Consider the following 18,291-nt stretch of genomic DNA (forward strand, 5'->3'; position numbering starts at 1 on the left):
ATCTAGATATTCACTACACGGAAACTACTGAGACTGGGAAATAATCCTGTGTGCCTTTTTGGGTATAAATAATCCCTGTATATGCCAAAAATGTTGAGTCAGGATCCAAGTAGGATTAGAGAGTTGTTTTCAGTACTACGTGAGCAGCCTGGGGTCTGCTGTGCTCCTAGCTCCTTTCATGCTTGTCTGCCTCTCCAGTAACTCGTGTGAAGTTGCAGCCCTCATGGCCCAGGCTTTTGTACCTGACCTCTGTTAAGTGGACCCTTGGTATTTGACTCAAGAATGGCTAGTATGTGTAGTCTAGCCAGTGAATGACTTGGCAGTTACAGAGTGGAAGCCAGTTGGTGGAGTATAGAGAAGCAGACAGGCAGAGTAGCTGGTGGTCACAAGAATGAAGGGTCTTGAACATGGGTGGCTTGGCGCCCCTCTAGTCACTTTGGCTCCATTTTTTGTCTCTGTGAAGCATGTGGCTCAACTCTTATAGAGTCTGTCTTCCTCGTTGCTGTGTGTACTTTATGATGACCCTCCCTTATGTAAGCGGGCCTGCTGACAGCATGTCTGCGGGTGCTAGAGCACAGTGCTTGTGCGGGCAGTCAGATTGCTTGGCTTCTGTGCCAGTTCTGCCCATTCCAGGTTGATGAACTCTTGCGTAAGGTTGTTACCCTCTGTAAGCATCTGTTTCCTTTCCCTATAAAATGAGAAAACGGTACCTGCCTCAGAGTGTTGGAAGGATTAATGTGTAGCAGGTGGAGCCCATCGCGTAATGCCTCATACATGGTGTGTGTGCTCAAGAGATGGTGGCTGCCGTTACTTACTGTGGTTGCTGTCCTTATCACCTGGAGACTGATGGATGTTCTTCCCTTTGCTGAGAGAGTACGAACGACCAGAGCTGTTGTTGTCTACTTCTTGTCCACCGGTATGATTGTGTATGATTGTGTGAACAGTGACATTAAATCAGATAAGACTTTCCTTTCCCTTCCCTAAGCCCCTTGAAACTCTGTCAGCCTGCTCTTTGTTCACAAACCTGAGGCTGTTTTTGACTGTTCTGTGAGAGAGAAACATCTAGTATGCAAAGAGAACCTTAAATTCCATGAGCGTCCAAGGGATGATCACACCTGGATGAAACCATATTTACATGACGTCTTCCATCAGTACAGGTATACTTTGATTGTTTCTCTGCCAAATCATTATAAAAAAGAAAGGAATTTTAGTGACATTCCTATGTATTTTCCCAAATAACTGTTGTTGTTCACTGAAACACACAAATATGCCACAATCTTTTGACCATCTCTCTTGTCCTTTGATGACCAAGGCTCTCTAGGCTCTCTTCCTGTTGGCACCTGGAGCAGGAGAAGAAGGTAAGCAAAGGTGGTCTTTTATCTCTGGACTGTTCACCTTTGGTTCAGTGCTCAGTGCTCCACTGTTTATGTGCTGGAAAGAGAAGTAAAAAGTAATTATTAAAGAGAACTTCCCCACTGCCAGTGCTGTGACCCGCTTCTCTGGCAGTCAACTTTTAAAACAAGCATCTTAATATTTCAGCAGATGGTGCTAAGGTTTGTTACAGCAGCCTGCGGTATTCCCAGTTCATTCCCACATTTGTGGATTCTTTGTAATTAGCTCGCAACATGGGTGAAAGCGAGCTTAAATGTAACCTAAACCCATGGAGTTTGGAGAAAGAGCAGCATCTGGCGAGAGGAGCTGGATTATGTTGCTTTGCTTTCAGGGAGTTGCCCCAGAGGTGAGCTCTTTAAGATTAACAGCAGCTAGAAGTCACTGCAGCTGTGTTCTGTCGTCTGTCCTGGCTGCCCATTTGCTTCCAGATACAATTCAGGTATTGATTTTCATTTATAAAGTCCTTTGTCATTTTTGTCTCCAGCCTGGTTTTCTTGAAAATCTACTCTTGCTTCTTGGTTTATTATTATTTCATTGTCTCTGTTCCTATGTTTTGTGCACGAATCTAGGGATCTCCCATGGAAGGTGTTACAATTTTGTAAACAAATAGTAGCTTCTTAAAGAAAATCCCGTAAGACTAAATTTAAGCTAAGTGCTTTTACCACACCAGGGTCAGTGATATTATTTTCCTAATGTTATAGCTATTTTCTTTGTAGAAGGAACTCTTTTCTTCCATAATCTACTCTGCCTAAATAATGCTGGGCATGTAACTATTTCTTGATTGACGGATGTGGCATAGCATCATCTACAGGGACCTCCAGTTATTTGAGGCTGCATCTTCTGTCCCTTGATGTTATGACTAAGGCAATGTTGGATGGCGTAGCAGGCTCACAAGTAACTCCACAGATGGTTTTGGGGCCAAAAGCACTCTGAAAGTAGTTGTTGTTATTGTTCCTAATGATATTTCTAATGTTCCTAATGATAGGAATGGTGGATATTGAATTTAATGACCTTTTTTCTACTAAGAATTTTCCTTTGTCTCCAAGTATGACTTAGAAGAAAGTCAAGAAAGATGGCTTTCCCTTGTGATTCTTTTCCCTAGTCTACTTTTGTTCTGTTTCTGACAGCAGTTATGCTCTTAGCAGGAACTTTGCTCCGTAAAGATTGTTAAATACATATTAAGGACTTAAAAACATAATAAGGACTTATTGCTAACCAAGCACTGTTAAGTGATTTATATGCATTTTTATTCAGTTGTTTTGATAACTGCACAGGAAAGTAGGTTATTTTGTTCATAGTTGAGGACCTTAAGATTACCTCGGTAGTAAGTGGTAGAAGTGGGACTCGAACTCAAGACCATCAGACTTCAGAAGCCTGTCAACTGAAACTGAAAGGAAAGAATCCCTACACAATTACTTTCTGTGGGGCTCCTATTTCCAGTTGCCTAATTTTCCTTGTCACTTCTAAATTTTGTCTTTCCCTTATTTCTGCAGTCAAATGCTCTTCCACTGTCTCTCCCTTATTTCTGGACGGAACATACCCAACAAATACTCAGCTCTGAAGCAGGGTTAGGAATGAAGCGAGGAAAAAACATCGTATCTGAGTTAATGAACTTTGAAAATGTATGGGTTTTATCCAGGGAGAAAAGCTCCTTGGTACAACAAAGTCAGAAAATCAAAGACAGGTTAGAGTGCTTAATGAGAAGGTGAAGGTTGCATCTAGGGTCAGAGAGTAAATATTGCTCCTCCTACTTTCTGCACATGGCAAAAATGTCTGGTTGTTATTTTCCTTACCCAGAAGGGTTACTTACTGTCAGAGAAATGAACAAATTCTTTGCAATGGGGCCCTTAAATGAGTGGTTAGCTGTTCTTCATCCTTATAATCACCCTTTGTTCTTACAAGTATTTGAGTTTTCTTATCTCAAGGGCAGACTTGGAAAGCTTTACTGACATTTAGAGAGAAAATACCTGATATTCTAGCCTTGGTACTTAGGATTCCCCTCCTGAATGTTAAGCAAATTCAAATAGCAAAGGTACTCCTAAGGAATCCTTTTTGGCCAGATGGATCAGGGATAAATTTCCAAAATTAGTGCTGCACAGAGAATTCTCTCTCATGGACGAATTATTCTCCCCTCTCTGAGGACCATCTGTCTCATGGGCAGAAGAAAAAAAGGCATCTGTTCAGATCTGTAGGGTTGCCATTTGGACCCATTCCTATAGTGTTTCCAAGTGGAGGGTTGGGTTGTCTTTGGGCCAACCCAAAGCCTTAAGTGCTAGGGTCTTTTAAGTAAAGAAGTATAGAATCAAGACAAAATAATTTTGATCCAGAAGCTGGTTTTTTAGAGCAAGGATTGGCAAATAACCCACCATTCTATACCAGGGATCTGGAAACTTTTTATGTAAAGAGCAAGATAATATTTTAGGCTTTGTAGGCCATGTGATCTCTGCCACAACTACTTAACTCTTTTATTGCAGTACAAAGCAGTACATTAATGAGTGGTCATGGCTGTGTCCCAGTAAAACTTTATTTACAGTAAGAGGTGGTCAGTAAGATTTAACCAGTGGGCCAGGGTTTGTTTCAACTCCTGTTCAAGACCACAAGAATTCAATGTATGTGGGAGATTTTTCAAAGGCTTTGGGTTCATGCCGTATAGTTGTCAAGCCTAATGTATACCCTTAGGTGTGTAGATTTGGTAATGGCACTTTTGACCTCCACCACTGTGTTACTCACTATTTATCCAAGGTTCTGATTATTTGGAAGTAATTTCATCATCAGCACAAGATAAAGTCCGGAAGATCCTTTGCTGATGTTTGACTCCCAAAAGCATACCAAATGCCTTTGAACATCAGTCTGAACACATCCATTTAGATAAGCTGTTTCTAAACTGAATGTGACTAGTTCAGTTTTGGGATGCCATTGGGCATACTGAATAAAGTCAATCATATTGAATAGACTTCCTTTACTCCTAGACTTTGCCTCCATATGGGTTGGAGTTCTTCATTGTAAAACTAATAACTTCCTTCTAAAGATGCAGTGGGTGGTTCAGTTTATCATAATCACAGTGATGGATATAGGCCCAATAACTTTGTTCCCTCCCTCATTTTGGCTCTGAAAGGATACATCGAGGGGGAAAATCTGCAGATGTGAGCCACCAAAATAAACACACATGTGTCAGAACTGATGCTTCCTGTTTCTTGGTTGGGCTTAAATTCTTTACATCCAGACTGATGGCTAACTGTCTAGGCAAGTGAATTGGAAATTGTGTACAAGCTAGAATGTGAATACCAGTCAAATATTTCTGCATTGTTTTTGCATCATTTCCTGTCTCTCCAGTTTTCATGGGGAAGGATTGTAATTTTGCCCATCTGAAAGTTCTGCTTTTACTACCCAATTTAAAGAGAAAGATTTGTTAGACACATGCCACATTTGCCTTTTTGTTTTTCATCAAGAATGTGTAGTAAGGGGCAGGTACTAACCTTTTTGCTATTGAAAGGCAATATTCATACTCACGTGTTTATTGATTTTAAGACTTAATTTTCTCTGGATGAGTCAAACAGTTGGGCAACTACTTGTGTCCCATTTAAACATCTTGTTGGAGGTAAATGGAGGCCTCAGGTGCCCAAAGTGCATTTTGTACCCAACAGCTCTTTCTCCCCTCTCCCCTCGCGCCCCCGCCCCCCCAGGCTCCACGCCCAGTGTGGAGCCCAGTGCAAGGCTCAAACTCATGACTCTGAGATTGAGACCTGTGCCGAGCTCAAGAGTCATACGCTCAACTGACTGAGCCGCCCTGGTGCCACCCCCAGCCCCATGCCAAGATCCCTTTTTTACTAGGAGAATTCACTGTTAACAGAAAAGAATGAATGAGATATGAAGAAAATAAGGAACTCTATAGGATAGAGGGGAAAACTGGCATATTTTTCCCCATCTTTCTTATTTCTAGTCTAAGCTTCCAGGTACCATTAATTGATGTGAATGGAGTTTATACATACAGTCTTTAAAAACTGGTACATGGGGGCGCCTGGGTGGCTCAGTGGGTTAAGCCTCTGCCTTCCGCTCAGGTCATGATCCCAGGGTCCTGGGATCGAGCCCCGCATCGGGCTCTCTGCTTAGCAGGGAGCCTACTTCCTCCTCTCTCTCTCTGCCTGCCTCTCTGCCGACTTGTGATCTCTGTCTGTCAAATAAATAAATAAAATCTTTAAAAAAACAAACAAAATAAAACAAAAAAAAAAACTGGTACATGGAGTCATCACTTGTTAAGACTCTCATTTACTGTATTTTCCTACTGATAGGTGTTTGTTATGTTCTCAAACGGACCAGTTATCAGCTAAGTTTGCTGTGTAAAAGCAGAGGAAGAGAGTGGAGAAAATTATGTGAATATGGTTCTTTTCCTTACTGTTTTCTTCAGATTTGGAGGAAGAGATGTGAAAAGTGAGTAATATATAAATATGAGGGAATTCAGTAGTATTGGCTTATTAGTTCATTTTCTCATGTGTGAGATTGCAGGAATTAGGAGATCTTGCACAACTTCCTGAGGTAATGAGTGAGAAAGACAAAAAAGGCAATTGCAGTACGGAATGGAGAGGGTAAATCTATCAGGGTGCTGTAGAGGAGCAGCAGAGAAACTCCTAACTTAGACTTAAAGAGACACATCTGTCCTCCTGGAAGAACGAACGTATAAGCTGAGACTCTGGAAGGTGTGGGGGGGGATTAGTTAGCTAGGCCCATGTAGAAAGCCCAGAGAGACAGGCCATGTCCAGGCCTGGCCTGTCCAGAGATGAGGGGGAAAAAATGCATATGAGTGTAAGAACTTTCCAGTACTTCCTGTGAATGAGAGCACAGGGACAAGGGAGAGAGCAATGAGAGGCAAGGCTTACACATACAAACAGGGGCCATCTCTTATAGGTTTTCTTTTTTTTTTTTTTTTTTAAGATTTTTATTTACTTATTTGACAGAGAGAAAGATCACATGTAGGCAGAGAGGCAGGCAGAGAGAGAGAGGAGGAAGCAGGCTCCCTGCCGAGCAGAGAGGCTGATTCGGGGCTTGATCCCAGGACCCTGAGATCATGACCTGAGCCGAAGGCAGAGGCTTTAACCCACTGAGCCACCCAGGTGCCCCTTTTATAGGTTTCCTATACCATGTTTAAAAGATTAGGCTTTTTTTCCTAGGGCCAGTGAGATACCTTAAAAAGTTTTAAGCAGAGAAGTGATTTGATTAAATTTCATTATTATGAAAAATATGGATGAGGACTTGGGAGGAGGATAAGTCTAAAATTAAGGAGATCGGTTACAGAATCTTTTAAAAAATTACATTCCAAATCAGATCAGAGGAAAGGTAGGAGTTTTGGTTGATGATGAGATTTCTATCTTAGTTGTGCTTTCTAATTTCACTTGTTCATTTGTTGAAATGGGGAACAGTGAGGGTGAAACAGAGTTGGGGGAGGAGATGAGTTAATGGTATATTATCAAAGCCATTAGAGCTATTTTGGGAAGAGCCCTAAAGTGAACCTAACAAGTGTTAAGTACATTGAGAGATGGAGGAGGAGACAAGGCATGGGACAAAGTCAGGGAGGACCACGGATGCTGTACAGGAGGCCAGGTTTGCAGATGAGGAATAGTGACAGAACCTGAGCTGGACTTGAAGGAGAGCTCAAGAAAGGTGGAAAATGAGTAGAAGACTAAGTGGCCTAGTGAAAGGAAAGGGAAGAAATGCTTGTGGAAATGGAAGGAAGAGGCTTGGGAGAAAATGCAAGGGTAGATAGAGTTTGGCAGTGATTTGGAAGAGTTTAGTACCATTCCAAAGCCTATCTTGTTTGCATTACTGTCCCAATCCTATCTTTCCAGTCTTACCTTATACGTCCTTCCTCGTACTTACATCTCAGCTAACCTGCAGAATTTGCATTTTTATGAACATGTGGGCTTCATTTTTTATTTTTTATGCTTACATTGTTATTTCTTCGTCTGAAATGCCCTTGTCCCACTTACCAAATCCTGTTGAGCCTGGAAAGAAGAACAGGATTTCAATAAGAAAAGGGAACATTTTCCTCCTCCCAAGCTTTACTTCAAAAGCCACCTTTTGCATTCTCCTCTCTTGGCCTGAAATCTGTTGTAGCCTATCCCGGTTTCTGGTTCTCACACTGGTTTCCACTAAGCTTTAAGCTCATTGATAACATATCTTGATTTGCACATGTCTTTTTTCCTTACACTGTACTTTCTGGTTCCTCAATAAAGATGTGTACATGCTTACTGACTGGAGTCAGACAGGCTGGGGTTGAACCTATAGTGTATCACTTATTGGCCATGTTACCAGGAGCAATTGATTTCAAAATCCCTTTGAGCTTCAACTTCCTTACTTGTAAAGTAAGCATAATAAAACCTGCTTACAGATTTGTTGTGAAGGATAAGGTAGATCGTGCATACCCAGGACTTAGTGTGGAGTTTGGTGTGTGACCGCTGTCATTAAGGAGTGCTGCTACTGAAAACTTTGTGAACATTGGGCTATAAGGGGGCCTTTCACATAATGATTTCTTCCAAATAAGAGCGGCCACTTTAACGGATGTTCCAAGGAATAGGGATGAGGGGACATACATATGATGGAGTCGAATAATTTTCGTGTACTTCTAGAAGAGCTAGCAGATACCTGAAACTTAGCAATAGAAAGGAGCCTTGTGGAGAAGAGATCTACAGCCATCCTAAACCCATCCATGTTTTACTTGGGATTAAAACATGTCAAAAATCTCTGCTACCTTTTTAATGTACTAAATTATAAAATGAATCCTGTTCCCAGATCTGGGAAAATCATCTGGTCCCATATCACAAAGGGCCTCAGTTCTTCCCTCCCATCTTGAAATGTCAGGATCACTCAGGAACTTGGTAGAGAGTCCCTAAATAAGTAATCTGCCAAAAAATGTAGCAAATCTGGTGAAGAATGAGTTCATCTGAATTTGTTTCATTCGAACGATGTTTAACATTGCTTATTTCTCCTATTTATTCATAGCTATGCTGATTCTTAAGTTTTCCTAAGATACTATTTACTTTATTTTTGGCTTCTTTAGAAGAGGTTGATTGTGTGGATTCTATAGGCATTTTTTTTTTTTCCAGGTTTCACCTGTATGCTTCACTAGAAAAGGTGAACTACTTTGCCCTATTTGAACATCTAATAAGCTAGCCATTGTAGAACCAGGGTTACAAAATCCCCTTTTCTTCTGTCCACCTGTTAGGGTAAATTCATGGAAGTGGTGAGTCTACAGTGTGTATTTTCCTCTTCTTCCCCACAGATAGTTTTGTATGACGCAAGGTGGCTACTCTCCGCATGGCACAAGTTTAGCATCTATCACAATTATGTTGAAGTGAAATCTGTTTGTGTGTTTAATCCACACAGGCAGTTTCCCATTATAATAAGGCTTTTCACAGTTGAGTACTACTACTGATCTCTTGTGTTCTTGAAAATGATTGGTGATTAAAATCACCCTTTTTGCAAGCAGCTACCCACTGCTGCTCTCCACAGAGAATAATAAACGACCATACACAGCAATATTAAGATACCACTTAGACTATTAGAATTTTAACCACTTCATGTGGCTGAGGCAAAGGGGCCTTTTCAGCCCCGATGATAGTTATCTCAAAATTGTTAACGGGCCTAGTTTAGCTCGGTGCTCCCCTGGGGCCCACGCTGCCTCCTGCAGTGCAGTGTGAAACTTAACTGTAATTTGTTGTGACTGATCCCTAATGCAAGTGTTAACAGTGGCTACCTGCCATGAGTAGGAAAGTGAGAGTAAGTGTTGTTTATCCAGACAAGAAGTGATACCAAAATGAGACTGGAGGTGTGATTCTAATTTGCACCTCCATTTCATTTGCCCGGAGGAACTGCATTTCTTTGTCATTATTTCTGAATATATATAGTGACAGGGGAAGGCTCACCAAATGCACTGCTAACAGATGTGGCAGTCACACTTCTATGCGGCCCCTCATTTTGTTCATTCATGCTTTCTTTAGGTCACCATGTGCTTCAGAGGAAAGACCCATCCCAGAATTTCCCAAAATACCAGCCAAGTAGGAAATAGGAGTAATAATGCCAGTGAGCATTTGGAAACATCTTCATTGCCCTGTATCCTCTCTATTAGTGTAATACTGTATTTTACTCTGCCCTATGCAAAACACCCTTATGATGGAGTGATAGGAAATAATGAAGAGGATGTGTGTGACAGAAAAGGTAGTAAAATACTTTCTATACTTTTAATTAGCTTATTCCAAAGATCTCAAAAATTTATCCCATAGAGTGCTAGCCTTACAAAATGTTGCAGTTTATGAAAAAGAATTCAGTGGTAGAAAGTTCAAGATTCAACATACATGTTGGGATATTAAAGGCTCAGAGAAATTCTGCAAAAAAGTATTCCATTTAATTTTTATTTAACCCTACTTCCTATATGCAGTTTTCTCAGAAAACTTCTTGTTCCCTACTTAGTGAATTACACTTTTGGAAATGCCGACTTGTTCTGATTGTTAAGATAGACGTTTCTTGTTAGTCAGCTTTTGTGGCCCTGCATCCTTAGGCCGCTAGTATGTTCAGGTGCCTAAGCCGGGTGCAGAAGCTCTCCAGTAAGAACGCTCATGACATCATCATCATCATCATCATTTTACTGTTGCAGTTGGCTTTAAACAGCTCTCCTAAAGAAAATCAGAATCTGAGTTGAGGAATAAAGTATAGTTGGAATCTAGCACAGACTATTGTATTTCTCACTCATGCAGCTGGGGAGGGCCAGGGGGCAAGTTTTACTGGAAACCTAATCTTACCAGCTGTGGGAGGCATCACTAGTCAGAGACTGAGAAATGCTTTTACCCAGTAGTTGTACTTATTATTAGAAAGCCATGTTGGAGGTTTTCAGGCAAATTGAGACATTCCTTCATCTCTAGCACTTCCCTGTATATTGTGGAGGTAAAGCTTAGAATCAGCATGATCGATTAATGCCTTCTTTCCCTTTGTGACTTTTAGCAATATCTCACGAATATGTACTTGGAATCAAATAAAGAAGTATTGTGTAACAAGACCTGCACTACAAACTGAGCTGCATTGCCTTGTAAGAATGCAGGACTGGGAAATGTGTTTCTAGTGAATCAAAAGCAGTTCCTGTTTTGCCGGCCAGTTCTTAATCACTTAGGGTATGTCCCACATAATTGGCTTTTTTTTTTTTTTTTTAAACTGTCTTATGCCAGACCTCTCACTCCCACGTTGGATCCGAGCTGCAGAGTCAACAGCCTGCAGAGTGAGGTCCAGAGCTAGGAAACTGTAATGCCTGCAGCTGCCCTCCATTGTTGTTTTGAAGTTCGCACCTCGAGGTGCTGCCTTGTAAAGAGAATTAAATTCAAAGGGGGAAGTGCTCAGGTGTAAGTCACTGTTAAGTCGAGGGTCTTTTTTGGGAGCTTGTGGAGGCATCACTGTGGATAAGCCCATTTGGCTGTATGCACAGAAAGTTGGGCAGCTATAAAAAAAAATAGCTGCTTTGTTTTTCCTCAGACTGAGCCCCTTGCAGCAGGAAATGCACCCTGGAAAGGTGACAAGATTAAGCTTCTCAGTAGAGCAGATACAAGGGGTCTTCTTACTTGGAAAGAAAATTGCTTCACAGGATATGAACACATTTCACACTCCAGTATGAATGTTCTGCATTAAAGAACGAGGTGAGCCGGGTGCCATCCCAGGCACATGCAGGCCTGAAGATCTTCGAGGGTCTGATGTTCCCTGTGATAGAGCAGTTCTAGCAAAGGATGATTTCCAAGGGCTGGTTTCCCAGACTTGCTGGCAGGTTTCAGATGACTGTGGTTGGCCTCGTTGGGGAGCTCTCAGGTGTGGGGTGACAGCCTCACGTAACCAGGGCTGACAGATTATTTTATCTTCAATTAAGTTGTAGCATGTCCTGAGATCAGATTGTTTTACCTAAATTAAAGATGTTCTGTTATGGTTTGGGAAGCAGGCTGAGGCAGGACAGAACAGAAGGCCATCAGCTTTACCACAGACCAACCACAACCAAATCCACGAATAACTGCCTGACTTTTACTTTGCTTTCTGCACTGTGTGGCAGCATAAGCTCTTTTCATGGATGAGTGTGAGGAATAGAAAGCAAGCAGTTACTGGGAGGAACCTGCCAAAGGTGGTGATAAGTAAGAGGAGGAAAGCACTTTTTACTTTTAAAAAAGTACTATACTTTTTCAAAAAGTACTGTGCTTTTATACTTTACTAGGATAGTGTGACATTAAGCTGATGGGCTCTTAAATTCTACTTTTCTAAGCAAAGACTCTTATTAAATCTTGTACCCATTCATTTCCTCCCCTGCCACCGATCTACCGCTGTTACTCTGGGTCTTGCAGATTCAGAAGTCATCTAATGAGTGAGGAGATCTAGATAAGTTGATTAATTCAGCAGACGTTTAAGTACCTACTATTTGCTGGGAACTAGAGATACCCAGAACCTGAGGTTGTGCATCAGTCTGATCATGGGAGAGACAGTTCCTACCGTGGATCAAGCGTATTGGTGACTTAATTGTTAACCTGAATCACCAGTGTGAATATACAGTTAACGATTAAGACATAGCTCCTTGGGAGAGCAAGTCTTAACATTTTAGCGATAGGTCCTGAGAGCAAGAACAGCATTAAGGTGGCAGAGGACTTCACAGTGGTCCAGGTGAACCCATGTATTGATTGTGATAAATGTTTTGAGAGGAACAAAAACAGAGACAGATAGAAAAGCATTGGCAAAGAGTGAGAGGAAGCTATTTTCCAAAGAATATTGGGGGAGTAGGAGATATTTAAGCTGAGGCTTGAATGAGAAGGTAGTTCTGAAGAATATGAAGAAATTCTGGAAGAGAGGAAATATAAAAGGCCCAAATGCAAAAAGAGTATCCTTTCTTTGAGGCAGTGAGACAAAAAGTACAATGGTTGAGGTTGTATTAGTTTTCTCCTGAGAAGCAGAACCAGTGGGGGCATGTGTGTATGTGTGTATCTGTTAGAAGGAATTGACTCAAGCAGTTATGGAAGATCTGCAGGATAGGTTGGCAAGCTGGAGAGCCAGTGGTATAGTTATAATCTGAAGGCTGGTGAACTTGAGACCCAGGAAGAGCTGATGTTCCAGTCTAGGTCCAAAGGCAGTAGAAAACTGATGTCCCAGTTCAAAGGCTGTCAGGCAGGATGAATTTCTTCCTACTTACCTGTAGGTTAACATTTTTGTTCTATTTAGGCATTCAACTGATTGAATGAGGCCCATCTACACATTAGAGAGTGCTGGTTAATTTTGTCAACTTGTTTAGCCATGAGATGCCCAGATATCCAGTTAAACATTATTTCTGGGTGTGTCTCTGAGGGTGTTCATATCCAGAAGAGATATGAATTGGCGCACTGAGTAAAGCTGATTGCCCCCACAATGTGGGTGGGAATCATTCAACCTTCTGAGGGCCCAAATAAAACAAAAAGGTAGATAAAGGTGAAGTTCTTACTCTCTTCCACCCACCCTCTCCTCCAGCCTAACTGCTAAACTGAGTCATCAGTCTTCCTCTGTCTTTAAACTGGGACTTAGATCCTGGGACTTCCCAGCCTTCATAATCTTACTAGCCAATTTCCTGTTGGCTCTTTTCCCCTGGAGAGCCTTTTTTTTTTTTTTTTTTTTAAAGATTTTATTTATTTGAGAGAGAGAGAGGGACAGAAGTAGACTCCTTACTAAGTAGGGAGCCTGATGCGGGGCTCGATCCCAGGACCCAGAGATCATGAGCTGGGCAGAAAGTAGATGCTTAACTGACTGAGCCATGCAGATGTCCCTTTCCTGGAGAACCTTGACTAACACAGAGGGTAGTCTGCTCTACTCATTCTACTGATTCCAGTGTTAATCTCATCCAAGATGTATATAGAATATTGTTTGGTCCAAGTGTCTGGGCACTGTGTGACCCAGTCAAGTTGACACATTACATAGGGGTCAAAGTCACAGAGAGGGGCACAAATGAAGTTGGAGAGAGAGGCAGGGCCTTACAGAGAGAGGAGTTTGGAGTTAATTCTGAAAGGACTGGGGAGCTACTGAGGGAGCTTCACAAGGAGTGACCTGACTCCACCTCCTTTCAAAACCCATTGCCCCTTCCATGCTGCTGGAAACTGCTTTGGTGGTTTGAGTAATGTGAGCAGAATGAGGGGGAGCCAGGATGGTGGGAGCAAAGAAGGGAGAGAGATCCATGGGTGGACTGTTTTGAAGGATTGTGTTTGGGGAAGGAAAGGGGTAAATCAGTTGTGACCAAGCCTACGAAGCAGGGTTCTGCACTTTGCATCCTCTGTGGTGGGATGCTGAATAGGACACCAGTCTCATTCTCTTGGCCAGGTATCAGGAAGCCACAGCCCACCCATTTCTTATGGCCTGCAAGTTAAGAATGGTCTTTATGTTTTTATGTAGCTGGAAAAAAATCAAAGATTTTGTGACCTATAAAAATGATATGAAATTCAAATTTCAGTGCTCATAGTTTAATGGGAACGTTTGCATGGTGTCTGTCGCTGCTTTTACACTGAGTAGCTGGAGCAGAAACTGTGGCCTACAAAAACCAAACCTATTATCTGGGCTTTTACAGCAACTACTGACCTCTGTGTTAGTTTATTTGGCAGTCTCTGGGAAAACATGTTTGTATGTCTGTCTTATCCAACCCTTAGATCCTTCTTGGCAGGAGCATTGTCAGAAGTATGATTTTTTTTTTCTTGTCTTTTCGGTCTGTAGACCAAACAAAGTCAGCATTAAAGGAGCATTTTTGTTTGCCAGTGTTAAGGACTTCACCTATTCCAACCGTCCAGTAAGGCAACTTATGAAACTGAAGAGATTGTGGAGATCATGAGCAGAGAGATTGCCTCCTGACTTAAATGAGCTTTTCTGGCCCCTAAGAGGTGAAGTTCCATTAGGCACCGAACTCCCAGCTGCCACAGAGGGCTGGAGGTCATTCTCTCCATAAACTCTTGGTGTGGTTGGCTTTTCCTATGACCAAGCTCATCTGTAGGGGTCCTCCAGGGCCCACTGGCAAGATAGGAGCAAAACCCACCCCGCCTTCTTTTTCAGATGCAGGCATTGGTGTTTCGGAGACCTTTGGGGCACTACACCTGAATGTTAAATACCCCCTATAATACGTATGAAATTCAAACGTTAATTTTTTTTTTTTTCCATTTTGGGAAAAATATGTAAACATCTATGGGACACAGTTTCCTAAAACTGACAATGTTTGAAAGTCACTGTTTTAAGCCTGTATTATTTGTATAATACTGTATTATTTGTATAAATGTGAACAGCACCTCATTTTTTAACATCAGAAAAGCATAGAATGGCTTTTTGGCTATAAGGTCTTGGCCTAACTCCTTTTCTTTCTTTCTTTCTTTCTTTTTTTTTTTAAAATTTGGTGTGTGTGTGGCTAAGGCTCAAGGAGATTGAGGGAATTGTGCAAGGCTATTCCTTGATTAACAGGGAAGCTGAGCACGGGGCCACAGGCCGCTCTCCCAGCCCGAAAGCCTGCTCCACACTTCCCTTTGCTCCCTCTGCATGGTCAGCTATGAGGGACTTTTCCCAGCTCTGCATCTGCAAGCTTTGCTGATTCACTTTGCTGACATGAGAGTGAGAGCCCTGCTGTCAGAGAAAGGCCTTTGTCGCTTTTGATGGCTGACATAGTGTAAGGAGGACTCAGACTTCACATTTGAAGCCAGAGATGGGAGGCTTCCCTGTACAGCTCTCCACATGGGTGCATGCAGACAAAGGTTCTCTCTCTTGGGCTCTGTGCAGTTTCCAGAGCAGGGCCACGTCTTCAGTAAAGGGCATTTACTGTTCCTTGTCCATCTTTGTTTACTTCCTGTGTCTCTCTTCTCGACTTGAAGTTCCATTTTGCCTTTGCTTATACCTCATAGAGAAATCTGAAAAGAACCTTGAACCAGGGGCATTCTTAAAATACGAAAAAATTTTTGCTATTCCAGCATTATTTTTTCATACTATGCTAATCATTTTTTAATACATTGTACAGATGGTAGGTTGTATTTTTTCAGAGGGCTTTTCTTTAAGCCAAGTTCATAAGACATGATCTTGAATTTGTAATGCTGCATTCCTAAATGTATTTTTTTGGCTGTCAAAATAGTGCTGTCTTTAAAAAGTACAATATAGATACTTCCCATAAGACTGATTATTTCTGCTTGCTTTTTTTTTTTTTTTAAATGTAGTTACCTATTACAAAAGTAACACACTTACAGAAAATTGGAAAAGGAGAAAAGTAAAAAGAAGGATAATAAATTGATTTAAGTCTTACCCTCAAAAACAATTATTTCCTCCCCTCCCTGGCCCCCCTTTTGGTCATACAGTAAGCAAAGTGATAAAATTCATGCAGTTCCATCTTTTTTTTTTTTTTTTTTTAAGATTTTATTTATTTATTTGACAGAGAGAAGCCACAAGTAGGCAGAGAGGCAGGCAGAGAGAGAGGTGGAAGCAGGCTCCCTGCTGAGCAGAGAGCCCGATGTGGGACTCAATCCCAGGACCCTGAGATCATGACCTGAGCCAAAGGCAGCGGCCTAACCCACCGAGCCACCCAGGCGCCCACATGCAGTTCCATCTGAACTGTCTGTGTGTCAGACATGCTTGGAACAACATGTCTGGCTTGGAAAACAGATTAATAAAGGCTTAATTGGGGGTACCTGGGTGGCTCAGTCGGTTAAGCATCTGCCTTTGGCTAAGGTCATGATCCCCTGGTCCTGGGATCGAGCCCTTCTCCGGCTCCCTGTTCAGTGGAGAGCCTGCTTCTTCCTCTCTCTCTCTCTCTGCCACTCCCCCTGCTTGTGCTTTCTCTTGTTCTCTCAAATAAATAAATCTTTATAAAAAAAAATAAAGCCTTAATCATAATGGAGTTCCCACAGTCAACTGAAAGATGATGGGTTTGAGAACATGAAGAACTAGATTTTAATTCAAGACTTAGAGTTAAGTTTCGTGTTCTTGGAAAATTACTTGACTGTGTTTTAATTGTAAGTCAAACAAATGGTTGTTTTAGGAGGTGTTACACAAAAAAGCCTCAGCTCATGCCCGCTGGGGATCCACCTAATCTGGCAAGATGACAGAGGGCAGTAATCTCTCTCACCTCTGAGCACCTGCTGCCCGCACACCTGGTTCTGTGGCAAACTTTTATTGTGAAGGGCCACATGCTAAGTATTTTAGGCTTTGTGGACCAAGGGCAAAATCCAGGATATAATGCAAGTACTTAATGTAACCATTTCTAATGTAAAGATTTAAAGATGTAAAAAGAAAACTTTCTTAGGTCATAGGCCATATGAAAACAGGCAGTGGGCTTGTTCCAAGTCATCTTCACATATTATTTGAAATATGTGAACTAATACATAAGTGTGTGAGGTAGTCACATTTCTAATAAATGGTAATAAATGGTGGAGGCCAGATTCCAAGGCTACCAGAGCCTGGAGCCCTTGTCAGTTTGTGCCAGCTCCTGTCCCGCCTCAGAAGGTGGGTCATTTTAATTAATGTAAACAACAGTACCATATTTCTCTCTTTCTGCACCATCGGTTTTGTCCCTTTCTTTGCTGCCCTATCCCCGTCCTCCTCCTCTGATCCCCAGTTCCTTTCTCTGCCCGCTTTCCTCACCACCAACCCTGCCCTCATCTGTGAGCCTACCAGGCTCCTCCTCAGGGCCTTTTTGTCTCTGAGCTCTCCTTATGGAATGCCCTGCCCCTGGCTGCTTCTGGCTAATTACCCTTCAGATCAGTTCAGATGTTACTTCATTTGGAGAATCCTTAAAATACTTGTCCTTGTGCCCTAGGCATTCTGTCACTTCATCCCTTACTTTTTAGAACCTTTGCCTCCCTCCACGCCCTAGGGTGCCTTGAATTCTGTAATTGCATTGTCTCTGTTCCTGTGTTTGTCCGCTTCTGTGCAGTAGAATGTAAGCTCGAACTCAGAGGCAGGCTCAGGACATGGTCATTTTCATTGTTTTAGTTCCAGAGTCAGAACAGTGTCTGAAACATTATAGGTGCTTAGCAAATCTTTAACAAATGTCTGGTCTTGCTAACTGTCCTTGTTTTTCAGAAATGCGTTTGAATTTTCAGTGTGGGTTTTCTTGATCTTAAGTTCAGGTAGTTCTCTTATGAGACTCTGTTTTCCTCTGTAGCTAGGAGCCACCTACGACTTGGTGAGCCCAGCACCTGAGGAAGAGAGTGCACCTCTCTCATAGAAGGAACTATGAGGTTTGTGCCTTGGGAATCCATAGCAGCCAGGATTTCTGCATGAGGCAGAATCTCATTGTCAGCAAAAGAAGGGAAGTCACACAGGGAGCCACTTGCCTGGCAAAGTCAGTTCCTAACTCTCTTTGCAAGAGTTGAGGGTAGTACTTCTCAGATCCCGAGATGCTTAGGAGACACCTGGGATCGTGCACAGGTTCTGATTTAAATCATCTGGGCTGGGACCCCAGTTCTGAATTTCTGACCTGCTTCTGTAGCTGCTGGTTAGAACTGCTGCTCAGTAGACCATGTCTATAGTAACAAGGCCTCAGGGTTTCTCAGAGTACCTTGGCACTCTTGGACATTTGGGACCAAATTATTCTTTTTTGCAAGGGACTGTCCTACCACTGTGCATGGTAGGATGTTTCACACCATCCCTGGCTTCTACCCACTAGACACCACTAGTGTTCTCAGTCGTGATGCCCAGAAATGTCTTCATGCATTGCCAAAGGTTCTGGGGGTGGGGGTGGGGCAAAATCATGTCTGCAAACCACTGGCCTAGATGCTTCTCTGCCTTTAGTTTCCTTTTCAGTGCTGCTTCACATTCTTTGGGCTAGTGATTTTCCTTTTTGCTTAAGCTAGTTTATTTAAATATTTATGAACCTGTAATTGAATCCTACAACTTATGTACATGTAAGTGTGT

Source organism: Enhydra lutris, unplaced genomic scaffold (assembly GCF_002288905.1).
Source record: "Enhydra lutris kenyoni isolate GAN:26980312 unplaced genomic scaffold, ASM228890v2 scaffoldscaffold70, whole genome shotgun sequence".
NCBI classification, from domain to species: Eukaryota; Metazoa; Chordata; class Mammalia; order Carnivora; family Mustelidae; genus Enhydra; species Enhydra lutris.